This window comes from Orbicella faveolata, unplaced genomic scaffold, assembly GCF_042242905.1.
Source record: "Orbicella faveolata isolate gen_17 unplaced genomic scaffold, um_ofav_v1 contig_1, whole genome shotgun sequence".
In the NCBI taxonomy this organism is placed as follows: domain Eukaryota; kingdom Metazoa; phylum Cnidaria; class Anthozoa; order Scleractinia; family Merulinidae; genus Orbicella; species Orbicella faveolata.
The window spans coordinates 9470001-9494382 of NW_028301536.1; the positions used below are offsets into that span (position 1 = coordinate 9470001).

General features: G+C 39.1%; 2 long non-coding RNA genes across 2 annotated transcripts in view; one reads left to right on the plus strand and one right to left on the minus strand.

Moving 5' to 3' along the window:
* Positions 1-24382, plus strand: part of LOC149117987 (uncharacterized) — a 151201-nt gene that overhangs the window by 41704 nt on the left and 85115 nt on the right. The window lies entirely within an intron of this gene.
* LOC110049653 (uncharacterized) lies at positions 19801-20741 on the minus strand. Its single transcript, XR_002296782.2, has 2 exons — positions 20429-20741; positions 19801-20216 (listed from the first exon to the last, which is right to left on the minus strand). It is a non-coding gene; the product is annotated as an uncharacterized LOC110049653 (long non-coding RNA).

Here is a 24382-nt window from a genome sequence, read left to right on the forward strand (position 1 = left end):
TGTACCCTATCTTTCCCCAGTCACGTAAAATATTTTCTAAATTCTCAAAACTTCCCGCCATTTTAAACACAAAAGGAAAAACCTTGAAATGATGACGTCAATCGTGCGTCTGTCCTCTAATAGTTCATAGGCGAGAACCAATTAAAATGCGCGAATAACTTGGGTTATTATATAATTGTTACTTATGCTACTCATGGGCAAAAATAATCAATTGATTGGCCATCGATTACTCCTTAATTGTGGCTCAAAACAGTTTCCAGCACTTCCAGCACTAAAGTTTTGAAAATTTAAGGTGGCTCTGAACCCTATGTACAGAAAGTTTTTTAAAAGTTTGCCAAAACTTACCATGCTTAACAAAATTTGAATAACGTAAAAAAATTTCATCGAGCCGTTTTGAATTATAAACCCATAAACCTGAAATTAAGGGTGTTTTTAGCATGTCATACTGTTTCTATGGTAACCTATTGCGTCAAAAAAATGATAACAACGTGTTCACCAATGGTTGGGCAGTTTTTTGATGCCATGATTGTAGCATCAAGTGATAAAGAGTGGTTATAGCGACCATCAAAATCTCAGTACTGGAAACTGTTTTGAGCCACTTTAATTGTCTCCTTGTTCTTTCTCACTGCATGTGCAGATCGTAACTTTGTATCACCTTTACTAAGTGAAACCAGCTCTATATAATACAGCAAGTATATATCAATAATTTGTTTTCAATGCGAGTTATTTTATAAAAAGTAATTTAGTGGGTCAACCTAAAAATATACATGGAGTAGCAGTGCTGGGTAAAATTAAAGTGGCAGGTTTCTTTTGCAGGTCACAGGTCGCAGGTCACAGATCGCATCAGAATCAAAAAGCACTCACCACTGTAACACTTGCGATATAAGAATTCCCATTTCGTGCAATAAACCTCAGCTAAAAATGTGTTACTGTATAATTTTAATGAAAACTTTTTAGGGGTGGCTTTCGCGCTAAATGAGTTGAAATGTAGCTTTCAGACATGTGTTACATATATTTTATCGTAGTAAGACAATTCATTATGATAGCAAGTTAAAGTGTTTTATTTCTATCTTTTTGTAATCTTTACATCGAATATGTACTAAACATATACAACAGTAGCCCATGTTCGATATATCCAAATTCTAACGTGACTTCAAGGCTTTCTGCCTAATTCTGGTTAAAATTCCATAATTGGTTATTTAAATTCCATAATTTGCTTTGTTTTTTTTTCAAAAGTCTCGTCTAGATATTAAAAGACACGGGAATGTTCACAAATTCGCAATTTTTTTTAACCAGAACGTCTCGAAGCCACGTTAGAATTTTGATATATCAAAAGTGTTTGTTATCACAAAACTACATTACAACAATGATAATGTCACCTGACCATGTTAATGGCATAAAGTTATGAAACAATTAACTAAATCTGTCCGACTAGCAGTGAAGCATAATTAACATAAGGCCACTTTGAATATTTAGAACATCAAGACGAATCCTTACAAAAAAAATATTACTGGATGGCATAGTTTACCGTGCAGGTATGGCACGTTTGTTGCATGAAAACATCGATAAACCTCTTGGGAATCTCGGTCAATTCTTACATCGCGAGTATATACTGAGTGCTTTTTGATTTTGATGTGACCTATGACCTACGACCTGTGACCTGTGACCTATACGACCTGTGACCTCTGACCTGTGACCTGCAAAACAAACCTGCCGAAATTATAGTTAAATACTATTTTAATTCGACAAACAAAATTGCACATCACACATTTCCCACATTAGAATGATTAAAACTTCTAATGACTCAATCCACATTCTGCTCCCAGGTAAGCATATGTCAGTAAAGCTGGGATCACTGGCTTAGGGGAACTTCTCGTAATAATTTCAGTCACTGCCAAGATTATGTCTTATCAAGGTTCTGTCCATTCATATTTTGCAAGGGGAAAATACAAGCCAGGAGTGAGCCGGGCAGGGATGGGGACCGGTATGACTACTGTAACAGAGCTATCAATTGCACTCTGCTCTATCTGAGACTGTCTCACTAGTTTTAAGATAGTTGGTCTGGAAGCCAAAAGCACCAGCTTGATATTTAGCCGACTGTTAAATGCCATAAGATAATGGACTCGAAGAAGATGCTGCAAGCTTTAAAGGCTTTTTGCCGCTCCGGTCGATCGATCCTTTGACATGAACAACTATAAGATATATGTAGGTCTCAATCTCTCTCAAATAAATCTTACCCTAATCATGTTTCATCACTCAAAATGATTTGCATCTGATAAATCAGGATTTTGGACTGGATCTGGACAGCAAACTTGCTGGCAAATTTAAGTCCTTTACATATTATTTTTGCTCTTGGACAAATAATTTTCGTACCCTTCAGTTTTCAGACTATGTGAAATCAAGTGACAGAATGAAATTGAAAAGAGCAGATTTTCGTTATCTCAAAATGATAATTAGTGTGGATCACTTTGCCAGCTTTTGTCAATACATAGCCAATACTTTATTACTGGCATTTAACACACTTTTTGACACAATTTTGCATGCTCATTTTCAAACTCTAGATTTTGTTTTGTATACCAGCTTTTAGTTGCATACTATAAGAAGGAACTTCAAGGATGCCTCTTTGGGGTTTGGCTGTGTTTCAGACTCACTCATGACAAGCTTTGCTGATGAAAACGCGCGGTAGCAGAGAAAGGTGAAAGATGTGTTCTTTGGTCGCTCTGTTAGAAGTTTTATAGATATGTAAATTTTGTGAATTCAGCGCTCCGTCTACTGACGAAATGAATGAAGGGCTCAAGGAAGCCGCTTAAAAGATTCTCAAACGGACGAGGACTGTGTTGCAGGCCATTGCTGCGATGCCTTGGCAAGTATAACTAAATTAGAGGCCAAGTTCGATAAACCTTTAGATTTGTTTACGGAAATAGCCTCTCTGAAAGTCCGTTTAACAGAGGAAGAAGACGAAAACAAACAACTAAAGGAGGCCGCTGAGTACGCGGGAAAGGAACTAACAGACCTAAAAACTTGTGTAGCCAACATGTGCTCTCAAACAGCGACTGATAGCGAAGAGATGCAGAAACTCAACATGGAGATCCAATAGTTGAAATGCCGCAAAATCAAATTGGGGGCGTACACTAGAAGGAAGAGTAATATATAGATTTAGCCAAGCCTAAGAGCGGAGCTCCTGGTTCGGTTTGTCCAAAAACACCCAGGATAAGCGAAAATTTTGATTTGAGTTTTGTAACTTTGCGGTTAGGTTTTCTGTTTATATTGTTTGACCTCCTGTTTTGAGCTTAAATTATATCAAACTACACAAAACAAAAGCAGCGAAGTACATTTGTATAGAGTACAAGAAAAATTTATGCCTTGATTAAATTTTAATCCTGGGTTAGCGTTAACCGGCTTCCGAGCAGCCCGGCCCTGGATTACAATAAATAACCTGACTTGAGCCCGCGATCCAAAAACAACAAGCACTTAGCCAGCAGTCAACTATAAAAAAACACGTGATCTCGACAGGTTCTAAAACTTGAGCCCGCGATATAGTCACCAGATACTGGTCAGCGGAAACCTTGTTTTGACAGGTGTCAATTGAATATAAAAGGATGTCCAATATCAACAAAGTGCGCCATAAAACCAGCCCGCATGTCTCCCTACTTTGAACTCACTTGTGTCACGATTGGTGTCTCGAAAAGCAAAAATAAATGTGGCTGGACAATAGTCTACAAGGCCAGTCTAAATTAAACATTCAAGTAATACGGCCAAATTTTCATGGCCCCGTTGGTGACCGTATTCACGGGGCTCCACTGTAATTACTTTTTACCGAGGTTCCGCGAAGTTCTCGAACAATTTTGCTCGAGACTTTGTTTTCGGGGTGACTTAGGCATGCAGCTTCAATAATTCCAAACGCCACGTAGAAAGTGTGAATGACAAAGCTAGGGGGCTTATGGAGTAAATTGCTTTGAGCCGAAACTGATTTGCCTGGCAAGGTCGACTACAGAAAAAAAAGCTTACTTTTAGTGTTCAGCCTGCCTTTCGCTAAAAATTTATGATATCATAACGGTCTTAAAAGACGCACACAGAGTCCACAGCGTAACACTTACTGTGCAATAGGCAGGGAAGGTAACTGTAGAGTTGCGGTAAACAAAGTAACTCTTACTTTAATACACACGAATTGACCGTTGCATCCTTTGGTTTCCACACACACTGCGCATACATTACGGCTGCTATATATAAATAGCGAGAACAATTGATATTACGTAATAGCCCTTTTCACGGTTACCTTTGCCTATTTACATCACAATAAAATCTAGCATGTATGCGAGGCAATTTCGGGCTATTTTGTAGTTTTAGCCAGAAATTGCCTCGCATCCACGTTGGATTACATTGTAATGCAAATGAGAAAAATTAACCGTGAAAAGAGCTATTGGTTCCGATACATGCCACAAGTGTGGAATTACTCTCGACACTACATTCTCTCCTTTTTTACAGACAAAAATTAAGGAAAAAGAACTAAGTTTACGTTGTACACTATGACAGTCACAGATCAAAATTTTCCTCCGATAAAACAAAATCTTCAAATTATTAACGCCCTAAGTGTCAAAAACAAAGTATCTGAATCTTTTAAGACTCTTTTAAGTTCTTAGCGATAACACAAAACCTCCGAAGCACACAGGCTTCTTGACAATTCGCGATGACCTTCAGTTTGTTGACTTGTCAACGGACTTGCTGTCTGCATTTTGCTTTCAGTTTCTCCTCCCTTTTCCGGCGACCTCTGAAGAGGCACTGGGCTGTTTCCAGACACTCCTGTCATTGTTGGTGGAACAACTTTCTCCCTCTGTCCAACTTCCTCTGACGGACTGTTTTCTTTTCCGTTTGGTCTGGACACACCATCTTGCTCGTTGTACTTCTTTACGAACGCAGTATTCCTTCTGAATTCCTCTCCACCCTCGTTTCTGACTTTTACTTCTGTTCGTCTTCTGAACCACTTTGAAAGGACTCGGACGGAAGTTAGTCGAAAGCTTGTTAGACTTTTCCACTTTCAGTAGCACAGTGTTGCCAATCCGTATGAACTTGGGCGTTGCACCTCTACGTGCATCGGCATAGGCTTTAACTTATTCGACCGATCGCGATCTCGAACTTCTCTCGGCACCTCTACGGCCTCTCGGCTTAACTCCGGCACCTTCGTCCTCATCTCCCGACTAAACATCAGGTAGAAGGGTGTGGCACCTGTGGTTGCTTGCGGAGTGGACCTTGGCAAGACCTTGGGTACCACTATCCTTGTACCACGAAGCAAAAGCTCGGCAGAGGTGCATAATTTGTCTTTGACGTGTGCATATGAAGGAATTGTACACTGTTCCCAGTTCCCAGATCTCACACAGTTCTTCACTAAGTACAGTTCCTCATCACTGTAAGAGGCCTCTTCAATCTCCTTCGGTGATAATGCTAAAGGCCCGCGGCTCTCTATAACAGCTCTGATGAAATCGTACTCCTCACCACAATCTAATTGTTTCACGGAATTCAAACGAAATAATGCGTCAGCAATGTTGGTCTTCCCAGGCCGGTACACAACTTGAAAGTCGTACCCTTGTAACCGCAACACCCATCTCTCATTTCGCGCACAAGTCTTTGACGTGCGTGAATAGATTCGCTCCAAGGGTTTGTGATCCGTTTCCAGCTCAAAGCTTCTTCCGGACAGATACATGTTGAATCGCTCACAGGCTCAAACCAATGCCAAGCCTCTTTCTCCGTTTGACTGTACCGCCTCTCCACGTCAGTCGAGCTTCTAGATGCATACGAGACAGCCCTCCATGTCCCTCCTTGTTGTTGGGCAAGAACTGCACCTAAACCCACTGCAGACGCATCTGTAATGATTCTTGTCCTACTGACAACCCTGAAGTAACCCAATATTTCAGCCTGAGTAATAAGACAAATCAGCTCCTGAAAAGCTGTATGCTGTTCTTCGCCTCACTTGAAGGTAACGCCCTTTCTGGTCAACTCTTGAATGGGCTTGGCTACGGATGCTACATCTGGCATGAACTTTGCTGAATACTGAACCAGACCCATAAAAGATCGTACCTCACTTGCGTCCTTAGGAGGCCGTGCATCTCTAATGGCAGCAACCTTCTCCTCACTTGAGTTAACGCTATCGCTGGTCAGTTCATGACCGAAAAACGTGAGCTTTGACAATCGAAACTTGCACGTCTCTCCGTTCACTGTCAACCCCACCTCACTCAGCCTATCCAACACTGCAAAAAGACATCGGTTATGTTCCTCTACGCTCTTGCCATGAATAATTAGATTGTCCGCAATGTTCACAACTCCGGGACAACCCCTTAACACATCTCTGACAATTTGCTGGTATTTCTCCGGTGCGGACGTCACTCCAAACATCAGCCGCTTATAACGATAAAGACTTCTGTGTGTGACGAAAGTAGTGATGTGTCGACTGTCCTCGCTAAGCAGAATCTGATGGAAACCCCATTTGAGATCAATCTTGCTGAACATGGTACTCCCGTTCAAATCGTGTAAAAGCTCCTCCACCGTTGGAATCGGGTGTCTTTCACGGATGATTGCTTCGTTTGCAAGACGGATGTCCACGCACACCCTTATGTCTCCATCGCCCTTAGGAACAACCACCAAAGGTGAGATCCATCCTGAAGGTCCATCTGGTACTTCCTCCATAATGTCGAGCTCCAGAAGCTGGTCGAGCTTCTTGTCCACCTTCTCCCGTAACCCAAACGGTATTCTACGTACAGGCTGGGTCACAGGCGTCACGGACTCATCGATATGGAGTTTAAGCTCGTATCCCTTCAAAAGACCAACACCAGTTAACAAGACCTTGTTTTTCTCTCGGATACAACTCTCAAGTTCTCTACTGTCAACATTGTTCGCTTGGAAGGGACTAATGTGCAAAAGATTAAGAATTTCCGCGGTTTCACGACCCAGTAGCGTCCGGTCGTCGCCCATGACCACCACGAAGTCTGCTCTACAACCGCTGTTGTTAACAGTCAGCGTTACATCTGCAGTAAAAGTTCCAAGAGTCGGTAAAGGTTCCGTACCGCCGTAAGCAAAAAGGTTTCGGGCTGACTTGCGTGACTCACAGTTTATTCCTTTCAGTTTTTGTCCCATCACGTTACAAGTAGCTCCAGAATCAATAAGGACATCAGATACAGCTACACCTCCGACTATCAAGATTATCAAGTCACTACTTTGTCGCTTATGGCCAGTTAAATGCTCCACAGAAAATGCAAACTCGGGACTATGCTGAACTGTTCTGGTAGGTTCTTCGCTGTGATTCCCGTCAGCCACAAGGTTTGTTTCTCGCGACCTTCCACGACCACGACCACGTCTTCCTCTACCGTCACTTCGTCTACTCCCAGTATTTCTTCATCTACCATCAGCACCTTTGCTACCTTTATCCCCTTTGGATCCGGAGTCACCACCACCACGCTGATGAGCCCAGGGACATTTAACTTTGAAATGGCCAATAACACCGCACATTCTGCAAGTTCGGTCACGCGCTGGACACTTCTTGTCTCCACCGAAATGTCCTTCTTGATCGCAACTAAAGCATTTCTTTCCATTCCTAGAACGCATATTTCCATCCGACTTGTCACCAACTGCATTCACTTGGTCAGCCAATTGATTATTCACATGGTCAGTGCTGTACTGTTTCAACTGGCGATCAACAGCTTCTTGTGACCTCGCGATCCTTAACAAATCATCCAACGTTAGAGCTCCCTCCTTTTCCAGGAACTTTCGACGCAACTTGCTGGAATAACACTTGTCAATAACTTAATCACGGATATAATCATTCTCGTTTTCACGGGACTCACAATTGATTGCTCGCTGACGAAGCCTACAACGAACTGATAAACGGTTTCTCCACTTACCTGCACAATTTGTCGAAACAAATGTCTCTAAAAAGGAACGTTTGCCTTTGGAACAAAATAATCATCAAGAACTTTAACTGTCGCCTCGAAAGTAGCGCTTTCAGCATCAGCAGCAAGTGTGAAGTAAATTTCCTGAACGTCCATTCCCGCGACATGTAAAAACAGAGCTCTTTTCTGTGCTTCGTCCGAAACTCCTTTCCCTGTAACGTACAGATTAAATGCTCTTTTCCAACTCCTCCACCGCTGGCTTAAACTGTGTGGCTCTCCTTTTAGATTAAATGGTTCCAAACAACCGACATCTAAAGCGACCGAAGTTCTTCCCGAACTACTCGAAGCACCGCTCGAACCGCCGCTTGCTCCATCTGTCTCGTTATACCAACCCACTTCGCTTGAAACAACCGTCTTTTTCATTCGTTCATATTCTCGCAGCAGCCAATCAGCGAAAAAGTTAAATTATTTTTTGTACCAATTTGTCGTGAGTTAACGAAATTCCGTCGGAAGAAATCCGTGTTTATTTATCACTCCGCCTGGCTTGTGTTCCTTTAAACCGCCGACAAAATGAACACCGTCAATACTGCCAATGCCTTTCGACCTAAAATGCTTGTCACTAAATGTTAGAGGTATTAATAAATCGGTCAAACGCCGAACCTTTTTTCGATGGTTACACAAACAAAATCATCATGTCATATTTTTGCAAGAATCATACTGCTCCAAAGCTCTTGAACCTATCCGGGAAAACGAATGGGGTGGCAAAGGTTTCTTTAGCCACGGCACAAACCATAGTAAAGGTGTCATAACACTAATTAATCCCTCTGTGAATTTCAAAGTTGAAAAAAAGTCATTCCAGACAAACAAGGTAGGTTCATTATTTTAAAATTGTCACTGGAAGAGAAAGTTATTGTTCTCGTCAACATTTACGCACCTAACGATGTCGCCCAACAAGTTGCTTTTTTCAAAAGACTAAACCAACAACTCGCGGAATTCGCGCAACATACAATTGTAATTGGAGGAGACTTCAATTGCGCACTCACCTCAAATGACAAAAGAGGCGGAAAACCTGTATCCAAAAAATCAGCTGTCATCCAAGAAATCAACACGCTTTGTGATTTGTATAACCTAAGTGATACATGGCGAAACCTGAACAAAGACAAGCAGTGTTTCACATGGAGAACTAAATCTTTTAAAATTCAATGTCGCTTAGATTTTTTCTTAGTTTCACAGGAGTTAATTCAATTAGCAAAGAAATGTGACATCGTCCACGCACCCGAATCTGATCACTCCGCTGTGTCACTTGTACTCCAGTCTAATCACCTAAACCAAAAAAGAGGACCTGGCTTCTGGAAATTTGATACAGCCTTACTTACAGATGAAGCATACGTAACAGCACTGAAGATAAACATTCCAATCTTTAGGGAGAAATACTACGGGACTCATGATTTAGGTTTATCAAAGGCTCTTTGAACCAACTCGTGAATTTGATAAGCCAATGAAATTTAAATGTCGTCGATAGAAAATGATGTTTGATTTCCATACTAGGGTATGAACCGTTCTAAGAAGTGTTGGACTGGTAAATGGACATTTTGAGGAATATGATATGAAATTCAATTAGGCCTCAAAGACAGAAAATATGGGCTGAGTGGGAGTTAGTGTAACACAATCACTGTTCCAGATTTTACTCGAAAGGTTTGTGGAAAGAAAGTTCAAAAGGGTACTGTTTTGCTCCAAGATAGCGGGAAATGACTTAGAGCCATTGCTGTACATAACCTGGGTGGAGATACTCCAAAGTAAAAAGGTTGGTGATTTCAATTAAACTCCTAAATGAGACCAATCTGGCTTTGGCTTAAACTTTATTTGACTGCAAAGAACGGGCTACAATGACAGCATTTCTCTTTATATAATTATTTCTTTGTGTGTGCAACCCCAAAAAGTACTGATGACTAAGACTTGTGGCTACTTACTGAAAATTTCAAACTATTCTAAAGGACTTCCAAATATTTCGTAAAAGATTAATGTATCTTTAGGAGTTTGTGAGAACTGCACTGTGAAGGAGGGTTGATTGTAAAATTACATAGTATAGATTATAATCAGCTGCAAGTGACTCACCCAGATTTGAGTGTAATTAAGGAAATTGCACAGATAAATATGAAATGTATATTTTTACTTGGTTTTATAAAAATATGTCTGCCAGTAAAACTGGTTCTTTACAAATGAAAACTCAAGACATTATGTATCAAATTAGTTCACAAGGAATAACTAGTAGATTTACTATGAAGGGCTGTAAAACTATGAAATCAGCCAAACTCAAGCTAATTGGAGGTATCAAATGTTCCCCTCTAATCTTTGATTATCTAGCAGTTTCGCAGTGAATTGATTGCATTTATGGTGGTTTTACATCAACCGGTTTGTTTTGGTAATTATGACTATGATAAAATCAAACTGGTACTTACCAGTCTATGTGCTTTATACAAAGCCTTGAAGAGCCAGTTCATTTAATAAATGATTCGGAGGAAGGCAATCACGGAGTCTAAATAGTTGAAAGCTAGCAGTTTACAATTCAACTATTGTGCAAAATGTTGTTACAAGTTGGAATAGTCATGATAGAAGTTCATGGTACTTGTATGAATATAACCAAAGAATAGATAGAAGGTGCTGAATTCATTATTTGATGTTAAGTTCTCAAGATCACATTGTTGTTTTCAGTGAAGTTGACAGTAATAGTTCCAACAAATATAATACATGTACTTCTTTCTTTGTAATTTGTGTTATTAACTGCATGAACTCCAGTGATGCTGTCCCTGCATTTTCCACGTTGTTCATTTTTTTGTAGCTTCAGATACTGTTAACTGGTACTCAATCCAGAATGAATATAGTTGGCTGCAGTGCTGTATGTCTCTGTCAATTACCATGTGCAAGTAACTACATGACTGTATATCATTCCAGTTCTCATAGTATATTTTAGTAGTCTCCAAAGTCCAGTTGCCAATGTATGTGATATAAGCTCTGAATGATCTGCTATTTTATGAAGATATAACAAGTGTTAGCAACAATTGTTTTAGTAAAGCTGTTGGTCCACCCTGACACCACACCTGTTCTGGATTCTTCACTTTTTGTCTTCTAGATGACTTTTTTGCACTTTCCTGTATGTGATCTAGGTTCTCTGCTTTCCGTTTCCTTTTAGACTTTTTATCAATTTCTCTTCCGTGTTCTGGGTTGGTCATTTTCCTTCTTGTAACAGTTTGTTTCTTTTTCTCCCTGATTATTTCAATACTTTGTACCTTTGCATGGAATTTTGACTCTCTCTTTTTCTAAAATCTGCACTAGCTCTTCTCTTTTTCATGTATTCTTTCATGCAACCTTGATCAGTTCAGTATTTTTCCTGTTTATCAATTTTTTTCTTTCAACTACAGTTTGATCACATGTTTTGTTGTTTGGTACCTGACAATTTCTCGTTTCTACCGTAGAAACATAATGAGTTTTACTTATGTGTCCAATGTAAATGTTTGTGTATTCTCCTGTCACATTCACGGACATCTCGGCATTTTAAGAATTCCATTGGATGCTATATCCTTTGAACTCAATTTAAGTCAAAGATTGTGTCAAGGTTGCCTTTCATAAGCCTGTAAATCCGTATCCTGAATTTACGATAAGTTTTGGCAAAGGTGTTGGAATGGCGAAGCGAATCAAGTGAAATATTCGTGTTGAGCACGCGGTTGTTTTTCTTCGGTTGAGTTTGCTTTGAGGGTTTAGTGAAGATGTTTTATATCTGGATAACTATACGATGTTATTTTGCTTCTTTGAGTATTGATATATTTGTGTTCTTCACTCGATATTCGTTGAGATATTTGTCTCTGAGATTATATATTTCATCCATCAAATTGTTATGGTACAAAGTGTATGGCATTCGCTTTCGCTGAGAAATAATCTGTTCGTCCTACCGAATAACAGCCATCGTCCTTTGACCGAAGTCATTTGGCTGTGAGAAACTAAATAAAAGAGATTTTAAACTCCTTAGCCGATGTTTCTTTCATCTTTGTATTTCCCTTTGCTTGCTGAAATTAAAATTTGACAGACCACCGAGACGTACTCTCCCCAGAGTTTTTCAGTCACGGCAGCCGTAGTAGCACCAGCAGTAGTGATTTGCTTAAACTCCCTAATCCGCCCTACCACCAAGGGGTGGAGAGGTCAAATCCGCCGTCCGCTTGAAAGTATTTCGTTTTTCTTAATTTCCTTTCTTTTTTATCTTTTTTCTTTCTCGGATACACTAATCATTTTCCTGTATATATATATTGAAAAAAAAAAAAGCACTGACACCATAAATAAAATATACGCTGCAAACTGCCAAAAGTATATTCGGATATTGGCCAAACTTAATTCACGGATGAAAAACGTATAGTTTTAAACTCTTTTATGATTCTCACTGGCTTCTTTTTCACCCACCACTATTCTTAGCAACAAAGATGGCCATTTCTTTTGTTTATTACTCGCCAAAAACTATCAAATGCACGTAAAAGCATGAAATCGAAAAAAAGTTTACAGGAATCGACCAATCAAGCGAGCGAGTGCCATTCTTCACATCATATCTACAACTCGCTCTTGCGCATGCGCGCAATTCACGAGTTAAAAATGGGACCTCATAAAAATGGAGATAAGAGGTTTCACGATCAAGTACTCTAAACGAAAAACGAAAAAATATCGAGATGGAGAAAAATTACTGCAAAAAAAGTAAACGACCTTCAAGTCAGAGCGGAAAATAACCCGCACAACAGAAACATCATACTCGAACTTCAACGTGCTAGCTGATCACGTCTCAAACAAATCATGTTGACGAAAACCAAAGGCGCAATTCTAAGAAACAAAGTGAGATGACATGAGGAAGGAGAACGCAACACAGTAAGTATTTCTACAGCTTATAAAAACGCCATCGTGATATTAAAACAGTCTCAAAACTCAAAGTTACAGAAAATCGTTACATAGAAGATCAATTCGAAACCTTCGAAGAAAAAAAGTTTTGAGTCGTTATACGGCTCCACCAATATCAATCCCAAAATTTTAAAAAACTCGCCATTTTTTAATCTGCACTAAGCGAGGAAGAGAAGAAATCTTGTGAAGGATTAGTAAACGAAGAAGAATGTACAAATGCGCTCAAGAACTTCGACAATAACAAAACCCGGGCACTGATAGTCTGCCAGCTGAATTCTACCGATTCTTTTGGCCTGACATCTCTCACGATCTGCTAGCCAGCTACAACGTTGCTTCTCAGCATGGTATGGTTTCTATAAGCCAAAGACCAGGAATAATCTCGCTTATCCCAAAACATCCAAGGATAAAACTATCCTGGAAAATCTAAGGCCCATCTCACTTCTTAACGTCGACTACAAGATTCTCACTAAAGTTAAAGCCAAGAGAATTGAATAAATCTTGCCAACGTTAATAAACTCCGATCAAACTGGTTATGTTAAAGGCCGCTACATTGGTGAAAATGTAAGGCTAATCTACGACTTAATACATTACGCAGATAAGCTAAATCAAAAAGGTATCGCCATTTTCTTGGACTTCAAAAAAGCGTTCGATTCCATTGAATGGAACTATCTCTTAGAAACACTTCAGTTCTTTAACTTCGGCCATGACATTCAAAATTGAATCACAATTTTCTATAATAATGTTACTAGCTGTGTTCTGAATAACGGTCTTGCTTCAACTTTTTTCTCCCTACAGAGGGATGTCAGACAAGGTTGTCCGTTGTGTGGCGTCTTCATCGTTCTCGGCATAAAACTCCTCTCTAGAACCATAAAAAATGATGTGATCCTACTATTAAAGGTATCCAAGTCAACAAGCATGAGCTTAAAATAAGTCAACAAGCCGACGACACAACAGCATTTGTTCGTGACCTCGACTCTGTTACGAGTCTATTGAGGGTGTTAAATGATTTCAAAGAGCATTCTGGCCTAGAAATAAACACCACTAAAACTGAAGCAATATGGTTATACGAATGGAAAGACAGAACAGATGAACCTTTTGGTTTTAAGTGGCCAAAAGAACCTATCAACGCCCTTGGTGTCTTCTTTTCTCACAACCAAGAAAGTGCTAACAGACTAAACTTCGGTGAAAAAGTACTTAACCTCGAGAAAACGCTAAACTCTTGGCAACGGAGAAATCTAACTCTTTATGGAAAGATTAACATAGTCAAAACACTCAGGATATCGGGATATTGATTTATAAAGTTATTCATAACGTGCTTCCAAGCCGGGCCACACTTTATCGAGGCGGCATCTCAGAAAGCCCCATATGCAACTTATGCAACGCAGAAGAACAAACATTGCATCACCTGCTAATAAACTGCACACTAACAGTCGATTTCTGGATTCTGTTTCAAGACTGGTGGGACCAAAAAACAAATGAAACAATGCTAAGTCCTAAATTATTGTCTACTGATAGCCAAATATTGCATTTTCTGCACAAGCCTTCGCGGAGATGTTTTAGATTTTCAAAACTTTCTTTTGTTCATTCCCAGAAATCTTAAAATTCTTAAAGAGATCGTGACTGCCAAAAAAGTACTTCCGAAATTTTATCGCACGTGGGCTTTTTTACTTTAATTTTATATGCTGCTGATGTTTATGGTTAATTAAATTTTAAAATTTCATATCTATTATTTAGCTGTAATCTTGTACATATAGGGAAAAAAACTACATGTATATATCATGTGTTATTGTAAAATAATAACAATTAAAGAAAATCAAAGGCTCCCTGAGCCAGCTCATGAATGAATAGGCCAATCCCAAGTTTACTTTTGCCTCTGTGGCAAAATGAGTCTTTGTGCGAAACTATTTGTATGAAAATGTATGTCACCTGTACGCTCATTCTCATGAAAATGAAGTCATTTTCATGTGAAACGTTTTGCACAAGCACTTGTTCTGAAAAAGAAGCAAACGGCAACTCAGAAGTGGAAGTACAGTCTGCATATGTGCCACGTGGCCCAGCTGGCCAGCACTTTTTCCAGTTTCTGTAGCATGAAGTGACTAGGAGTACTTCTACTACCCTCTGGATGCGATGCTAGTTCATCGCAGGGTTACCTCCTGTTACTTTCGTAACTCGTTTTCTTCTTTGTTTTGTTTAAATAACTATTACTTATTAACGATTATGTACATTTTTTAAGTTTTTGCTATTCATGCTGTGATTGCTGTGATCAATGCAAGTTTCGTAATATAACCTTTGGAGTCATGTAATTAGAGACACCACATTTTTATCAGTTTAGTTACGCCATCTACGTTCTCGCTATTATTTTATGCTATCGCTGCCATCGCTATGGTGCTAAGCTATCGTTTCTACCATTGCTACCCTCGCAGGAGCAAGATCAAAGTAAGTCTTTGCTACATATGTTTTAGTTGTATCGTGTCGTTATAGTTTAAGATTTATGTTCCATCGGTATCCTTGATTTATGTTTTGTATCTTAGCTAGTATTAGCTTACATAAGCCTTTTGTACCGTTTTGCTTTTAGTTCGAACCACACAATCACAACCGTTACTACGACTTCACATCACAAGTTTATCTCTATTTTGTTATCCTGATTTCTATATTGTTGATTCATCGCTCCTTTCAATAAACGCTAACGATTGATTTTACTGCGACCTGGTTTCTTTGAATTACAATGTGCGTTCGAGTGGTTCAAGCTCCTGTTAAGCCCTAATTTACACGTGGCTTCGCTCCTGGAAAGTCACACCTCCCAACATTAAATTTGCCAGTACCTATGTATACACCTGAGTGGATAGACGCTCTGTGAGAGTTAAGAGTGCCTGCATGTAAAAATCAGACAAATTCTTAATTTCGCGGCAAGGGTCGAAAATTCGATTTCGCTCATATTTTCATGGTAGATAGGCTAGGGCATGACAAAAACTACTGGATAGGTTTTTTGGCAAAATATCCTTTTATTTCAAAGAAATATACAAATTACCAAATTCCGTTAAAATCGTCATTGGACGCACCATGTTATTAAGCAAGTTTGAGAGCCTCGCATGCAAAATCACATCATTCTTCCGTCTTTAAAACACTCAAATATTTTTGTGCAATGTTTAAATGTGTACTGGGTTGATTTTAGGGAATGTTGCGTTGTCTTTTTGGGTGCAAAATAATTAAATTTCGAAGACATGTATTTCATTCACTTAAAAATACTTCGTGAATATAATTAATTTTTACTATGTGCGAAACCTTCAAATGGATCAAGCTACTGGTGGTTGAATCGCAGAAGGATGGTCTACAGATTCCTGTAAAAATTTCTTTGGGCAAATGATTGTGAGCGACGCGAGAGCTTTTCAAAGTACGTCAAAAATGCAAATATTTGACCATCCGTCGTCAAATTTCAATTTACGGGTTAGAGGTATATTTTAGCATGCGCCACACGACTTGACCTATAATAAGTTGAAATAGACACAGAGCTGATTATTTCGAAATGTTCTAATCTTATTTGTTGTAAAAGGCCGGTCCAAAGCCGATTTGACGTGTTTCTAGTCGATCTCTCACCATTCGTCGCACATAAAGCAGAAGTTTGCTTTTGTTTACACAAGGTTAACGTCCGATGTACATCGCCTACTGTCAACCTATTATTGGTCGAATACTATGAATCTGTGACCATCTTTCTGCGCTTATGAACATCGCTGCATCTAAGTCTAAAACGGCTGAGTCATTTGTAGATAGTTGCTTGCTTTACGCTTCGCCAAAATATTGCGTTTGATCGATTGCTGACCATCGCTGATAAGCGTGTCGGCGCAGCACAAGCTTACAGCCGTTAGTTGTTCGTCACGCAATGCTGTCACGGCATATGCTGCACATTTTGATCTATTTTGTGTAGAGTACTCTCGGGATAACTGAAACAATTTAATCATTGTTCATCTGTTTGTTCATATATATAATAATATGTGTATATTTATATAATCGCGTTCTATAGTGTACGTGGCGTCGGTCCACATCACGTTTGTTGTACGTTCCGTGACGTTTCAGGCAACAGCTGATAAAGCTTGTGCCTGTACTCACTTGAATTTTAAGAAAATCGCCATAAGCAACTTATAGATCAATGAAGCAAGAACTAGCTGAAATAAAAATAGGAAATCACAACGTGTCTAATTCGTGAGAAAAACAGACTAAATTCAATTAGTAATTACGAGAGTAAATAGCCCTGGCCATGCCATTTTATTTGGCGTATTTTGTTTGCTTAGTGGCGGGGCTTTAGTATGTTGTTTTCAATACAGTCCAAAATTATCGTCAGTAAAATATTATAAATAAAACACCTATTGACCGGTTACCTCCGCGGCCACCATTTGGTCATTCCGATAAGGGTTTCATTATTGTCTTTACCCGTATTAAGCGGCCACCCAAAATTTAAGAACTTTGTTTTGGAAAGGGCGATGGCAGATAAGAGTCTGAAATTGAAGGTGCATGACGAGTGATAATTCAAACACACGTCTATCATGATTGTCTTGAATGTTCACCAAGAAATTTATAGCCCGACAGTGAAAAATTAAATATTCAAGGTACACCAATCTCTATTTAAGCGGCTAGCCCCATTAAGCGGTCACCACCCATTTCCCCGAGGGTAGCCCACTGTATTACATGTAAACCAAAAATAATTGCGTAGCGCGAAAAGACCTAGGTATGAGTTTAGCGTTACAGTATTACGCAGGGCATGTAGGTAGCGGTGGTCGAGTAAAAGATAACAACAGGGGCAATGGTAAACTATTCATTCTTTTCATTTCTGAATTCAATCTCTTCCTACTCAACACGATTGTGTGCTCCCAGTGATTCCAAGCCTTACGGAGCTACGCATTAGGATAGAAATTGTCCTACCCCTACCCCCTAAAATAGGATGACAGCATTGCGTGACGAACAAGGAACCGCTGCAAGCAAGGATTCAAGCCATCAAACCATGATGATCAAACGTAATATTTTGGTGTAGTGCGAAGCAAGCAACTATCTACAAATGACTCAGCAGTTTTAGACTTAGATGCAGTGGTGATCATATGTGTCGAAAGAGGGTCACAGATTCATGGTATTCGACCGTTAAATAAGTTGACAGTTGGCGATGTACATCGGACGTTATGTAAACAAAAGCAAACTTCTGCTTTATGTGCGACGAATGGTGAGAGAAACACGTCAAATCGGTTTTGCACCTGCCTTTTACAGCAAATGAGGTTAGAACATTTCGAAATTATCAGCTCTGTGTCTATTTCAATTTAACATAGGTCAAATCATGTGGCGCATGCTAAAATATACCTCTAACCCGTAAATTGAAATTTGACGACGGATGGTCAAGTATTTGCAATTTTGACGTACTTTGAAAAGCTCTCGCGTCGCTCACAATCATTTGCCCAAAGAAATTCTTACAGGAATCTGTAGACCATCCTTCTGCGATTCAACCACCAGTAGCTTGATCCATTTGAAGGTTTCGCACATAGTAAAAATTAATTATATTCACGAAGTATTTTTAAGTGAATGAAATACATGTCTTCGAAATTTAATTATTTTGCACCCAAAAAGACAACGCAACATTCCCTAAAATCAACCCAGTACACATTTAAACATTGCACAAAAATATTTGAGTGTTTTAAAGACGGAAGAATGATGTGATTTTGCATGCGAGGCTCTCAAATTTGTGTAATAAAATGGTGCGTTAAATGACGATTTTAACGGAATTTGGTAATTTGCATATTTCTTTGAAATAAAAGGATATTTTGCCAGAAAAACTATCCAGTAGTTTTTGTCATGCCCTAGCCTATCTACCATGAAAATATGAGCGAAATCGAATTTTTGACCCTTGCCGAGTTATTTTCCATTTTTATGGACAGGGACTCTTAAGTGTCTCGCCCAAGGACACAATACAATGTTCCCTGGGCTCAAACCCAGACGGCTCGAAATAGAAAATAAATACAAAAATCAAATAACAGGTTGTTTACACAGACTGCTTATAACTTTTAAAAGGGATAATAACTAATTTTGATTGAACTGGAACATTGTTATTAAATCAACTTGTACATGATGTAGTGTCAACGAATAACAACTGTCTGTTTCAAAATGAAATCATTAGTTAAATGAGATTTCACCATGTTCAACAGTCAGTCCAAAATTGACACCTAGTCACTGAAGTTGGTTATAATAAATGTATAATATTAGGGAGTCAACAGTGCATTTTGGGTCAAGGTAAACTGGTTATGGTCCTGTTCAGTTAACATTATGAAACAGCTGAGTATAACAATTATGCAAAAATTATAATACATGATTTTAACATCTGTTTTAGACAATCAACTTGAGAATGCCAAGACTGTAAAAAGTATTTTGCCAGAATTTCACTTAAGTGAGAGATGGATATTGGCAAAATCTAGTTTCCTTTAAGCGATGTCAAATATAAACAATTTGATTTTAGCTTGCTGGTAAATGGGAAATATATGGAAAGAAAAGTATTTCCTTCAATATTCTAAGAATTTCAGACAGTTTTGTTTCAATCTTGAACCCAAAGTGAAAGGTATCTTTTTATTTACAATTTATAAGATTTTTTTACTATATAACTATGTTCACAGGGAGGGGGAAAGGAAGTACCAAACTTTTATACAAGGAGGCTCTGCCCCAAGGTCAATACCCTATCCAGTTTACATAGTGTTTTTGACAGGAAAGGCTTCCCTTTCACATACATGTAGCTTCTAGCTTGAACCCCCTTTTACAACCCTAATGTGGCTCAACTACATTTTATTTCTTGGATAAACAATCAATTAATGTTTGAAATCCCTGTCCTGTTAAGTCTTGTAATACCTCCAGCCTGAAAAAAGGGCACCTTTAGTCAACTATAAAGAGAAGCCCCCCAGCTTGGTGCAATCAATAATAAGGGTACCACATATTGTAGTGTATGCAAGTAAAATAACAATTTTGTCTCTTGGAAACACAAATCATAGTACTTTATTACTATGTATCTTAGTAACTGTTTGTGCTAATCTCACTTGCAATGCAGTAATATTCAAAAGATTGCAGATACGCCTCTTCTAATAGATTTTTGCAATGATTACAGAACATACTTATGTTGACAAGTATCAAACATTCTCTTCTCCATAACTATTTCAAGTTTTGATTTAAATTTGTTTAAATCTCTCATTTCTAGAAGTAAAAAAAAACTCTACATCACCAGCCACCATGCATCCAGTTTATATTGGTCACAATTGGACAGCATATCTCTCTCGCAAAAAGTAGATCTACACGGTCTCTTGGACTTAATTTGTCCATCCATGATCACTAGAATATTTAGGAGTATATTTACTCGATCGTACATGTAGGTTGACTTGCATACTGGTCAAACTGCATGGAATACAAAAGAAATGAAGTGTGAACGACAACAAAACTAAAACGTAAGGCAATTCGAATTTCTTACTTGAAGTATTTTAAAATGAGCTTACAAATTTTGAAATTCCGTCGGATACTAATAACACAGGCAGAATTTCAACGTGTGTATACAAAATAAAACCATAACGAAACAATGAAACCAAAACTTAACAAGAACTTAAGCTTACCTAGGACTCCACAAGGACAGAAAGCGAGTGGAAGCCATCGAATTCTCTTGCCAAGAGAAAAAGCTACGAGCTTTTAAATTTCCCCCATGTGCTAAGTTAACACGATCCCACTTCTGGCTTTCTTCTATCAATTCTTTCACCTCGCCGGCCGTGCTGTTGTGACCGATACTTCACCACAGTCATAAATACCTCTACCAGCTTTCATCCATGTGTGAGCAAAAGTTGATAATCAAAAACCAACATATTTACGAAAGAAAACACTTGAAAACAAAATGGCCGACTTCAATCTTTGATGCTCTCAACAAACTAGTACTCAGGCTCTCGATTTTTCGGGCAAAAATTTACGCCTTTCTAGTCTCCCCTCGTCAAAAACCTTTTAATCAGAATCGAGTGAGTGAGTGCCATTCGACTTGTCCAGTACAAAAGTTTCAGGAGTCTTCTGCCCCCACCCCTGGACTTAACAAATTGACGTCTGTCCTCTTATTGATGATAAATTGCGTTATAACACTGTCAAAGTGGCTGTAGAACTTCGAGCCGCAGGCGAGTGGTTCCGCAGTAAACGTTGACAATGTTATAACGACATTTGTCATCAAGAAGAGAACAGACGCATAAAAAACTGACGTCAATTTGTTTTTTTACAATAACAAGACCCCAGAATGGTCAAATGCTGGGAATAAATGAAGGGAAAAGACGCCATAAACTTGCCGTAAACAAAGATGGGTGAATTTTACTCAAAATGACGCGAACATTGTCAATAGCTTTTCTCGCTTTTTGATTGGCTACTTAAAAAGTCCATAAAATCTCATTGGTTAAAAATTTGACAGTTTGACAGCTGAAAATTGAACGTGAAAGCATGCATAAATTAAAATTTTACCCGTCCGTACTCATATTGATGATAAAAATGAGCCAATCAACGCGCGAGAAATTAGACAGTTATTGTAAAATGCCTCCTAAACTCATGGATGTTACATCATCCATGAGCAAAAAGGGTGCGAATAGTGTAAGACAAGAAGATCTTTAAGATCTTACAACCGCGCTTTTAAAAGTTAACTGATTTGGTAGCGCTACAGTCGCAATGCAATGCACATTCCAAAGGAGTCCTTGATGATTCATTGATTACTGTAGACACCACATCACTTGATCAACACTACCCTATTTCCGGCCATCATTTTTCAGCTCTTTTCGTCATATCCCCCCCCTCGGAAGGGTTTTGTAAAGTTAGCGAATTAGTATGCAAGCCACCGTATTGGTGATTGCCGTCGGCGAAATGTTTATTTTCTCAAAAATTGCGGCCAAATCTTTCGGAGATGGAAGCCCGGGGGGGGGGGGGCACTGCCATATATGGGCTATATAGATCGTTTTCACTGTCTCGCAATGAAAAATTAATCGAAAACCATCCAGTGGAAAAAGCTATGAAATTATGATGTTATAGAAGATAACTAAATAAGACACTTCTCCAAGTTCTAGGCCTGTGCGTTTCCCGAAACTTCAGATATTCGTCGAAATGTTTCGCCGATATTTACAGAGCCCAGTATGAAAACGCCATGTTGGTGTACCTCCGTGGTATACCAATATGGCGGCCGGAAAATAGTGTAAACATCTGGAACTTCCTTTGGCTATCTAGGCGACTGATTACCAGTACTGATCAAACAAGCATTTACATAACCACTTTTCCTAATGCTCTAACTTCTAAAAAGGCTCAAAATCACGAGATAAGTATTGTTGGTTTTCACATGACGTCACTAAAATTCGAACTACAAAACTATTGATCTTCCTGGATTTAACTTAAATGATGTATAAGAGCAGCTGAAAACTAATATTCATACAAATTTTCGCTCCGAATGGGTTCTTGGTTTTGTGGTACACTACGCTTGAATTTCTAAGGTTTTGCGTGACGCGGCATTTACATGACTGCTTAGAGAGCAGTCATTATGGTTAAAAAAAGTGACTTATTTCGGGGAACTTCACTATCTGAACAGTTCATGTCTTAGAAAAAGTATTATTTTAATGTTTTAGAGTTCCTCGAGGGATAAATTCACGCTTTTGTAGCAAAACTCAGTGACAGATGTTTCTGCTGGTTTCCGGCCGCCATGTTGGTGCCCATACAGATGGGCACCAGCATGGCGTCTCCATACAAATCTCTGTAAATTTGGGTAAAAAATTTCTCTGCATATCTCGCATGAGATAAATTGCTGTGACCAGAGTTTTGGCGAGAGTCTTTGCGTATTTACCTTCTTTCATTTTCCAGATTCTGGACTTTATCTTTTGACCGGTTTTGATTTTTATTTTGATCTATTTTGAATTGCGTGACACTGAAAACCAGCTATATATTTTTCGACGAACTCGATCGTAGCCTTGTGTCACGCACCTCCATAACCCTGAAATTCAAAATGCTCTGGATTCCAAACGAAGCACGTTATTGAGCTGTAAAATTGTAAACAGATATAAATATACCGCCTGTTATGCCTGAAGAGGATAAACACTTTGGTGGCTCTTTAGTTTTGGATTTTAGAAAGTGATGACGTCACGTGAAAACGATCTATAGGTATGTGCCGCTGTGAAGGGTATGCTTTTCAAGCAGTTTACTCTAGGATAGGGTATATAAATCAGAGCGTTTGGGTATAGAATAGGGTATAATTTTTTACAAAACTGACTAGTTGGTCGAAGATTTTATCTAGACTAAGGAATCCAGGAATTGCCACTGAAAAATATAAAAAAATCAAATCGGCAAGTTTAAATTTATGCATATCAGCCTCAACAGTGTCGATAGATTGGGGGATTTGGGGAAATTACTCTAGTATAGGGTAGCAAAATTCAGCTGAACTAGCTCTGGTATAGACTAAGGGTTCCAGGGTCCCAGCGGCACATCCCCACCCAGAAATTCCCAAAGTACTTCCCCCCGGGGATGGAAGTCAGGACATTTGTAAGGATACAGAAAGCAATTTGGGACCAGTTGCTGGCTTGTAAGGCTGAAATTATCCAGAGGTGAGCTGTTTTTTTAACTTGAAGGTAACGAAGGCCATGCGGTGAACAAATTGAATAAATTATCGGCTCTTCTCACTGTCTCGTTCTGTTTTTTGTTTCGTTCTCTTTTGGAGCCCGCCGAGGTCATTTTTTGTCTAAATAACCTGAGAAAAGCTCTCAGGCAATAATCCTGAATATTTTTGACCGAACCGTCGGTTCGTGTTATGTTCGTGCGTTTCGGTGGCTATGGGCGACCGTCGCTTCCTTTGTTGACTCAAGCAATGAAGCGATGTGACAAAAAAGATCTAATTATATTTAGTTCTGGTTTTGTTCAATTTCGTTGAAATTTTAATATTATGAAGCTGGATTGTGAAGGAATAGATTTTACCACTGCCGATATGAGGTACCTATTAACGCTAAAGTGATATATCCCTTCGGGCATGTACTAAAACCCGAAACAACGAAACGAAACGACCGAAACGAAACCACCGAAACCACCGAAACGAGTAAAACAATAAGTAAATAGATAAAAAAGTTAGAAAAAGGCCTTGATCACTAGCACGTTCCTATGGCAGCCGGATCTCATACCCAGATCCTGCTCGTAAGCCACACGTGTGACATCAAGACATCACACACCTGAAAGGTGGATGTGCGCAAGCGTGTCGAGCAGGAAGACATTGAGAACTAGTGAGACAATCTCAGATAGTGCAGAGCGCAATTGATAGCTCTGGTACAGTAGTCCCATAAGTACTCACCCCTACTCGGTTCACTTCCGGTTTGTGTCTACCTTGGTAGTCTGCTACGGCTTTTCCCCTTTGCAGTGTGTATGTTTCAAGGTTCTATTTTCATTCAAGGTCCAAACATTACGCACAAATTAATTACTACTGGTGTTTTAAGTTGATTTTCGTTCATTTTAAATTCAACAATACGCTGAAGCAGCAAACGTGACAATTTAGCTCTTCACGCCAACTTTGTAACTTGATACTTTTG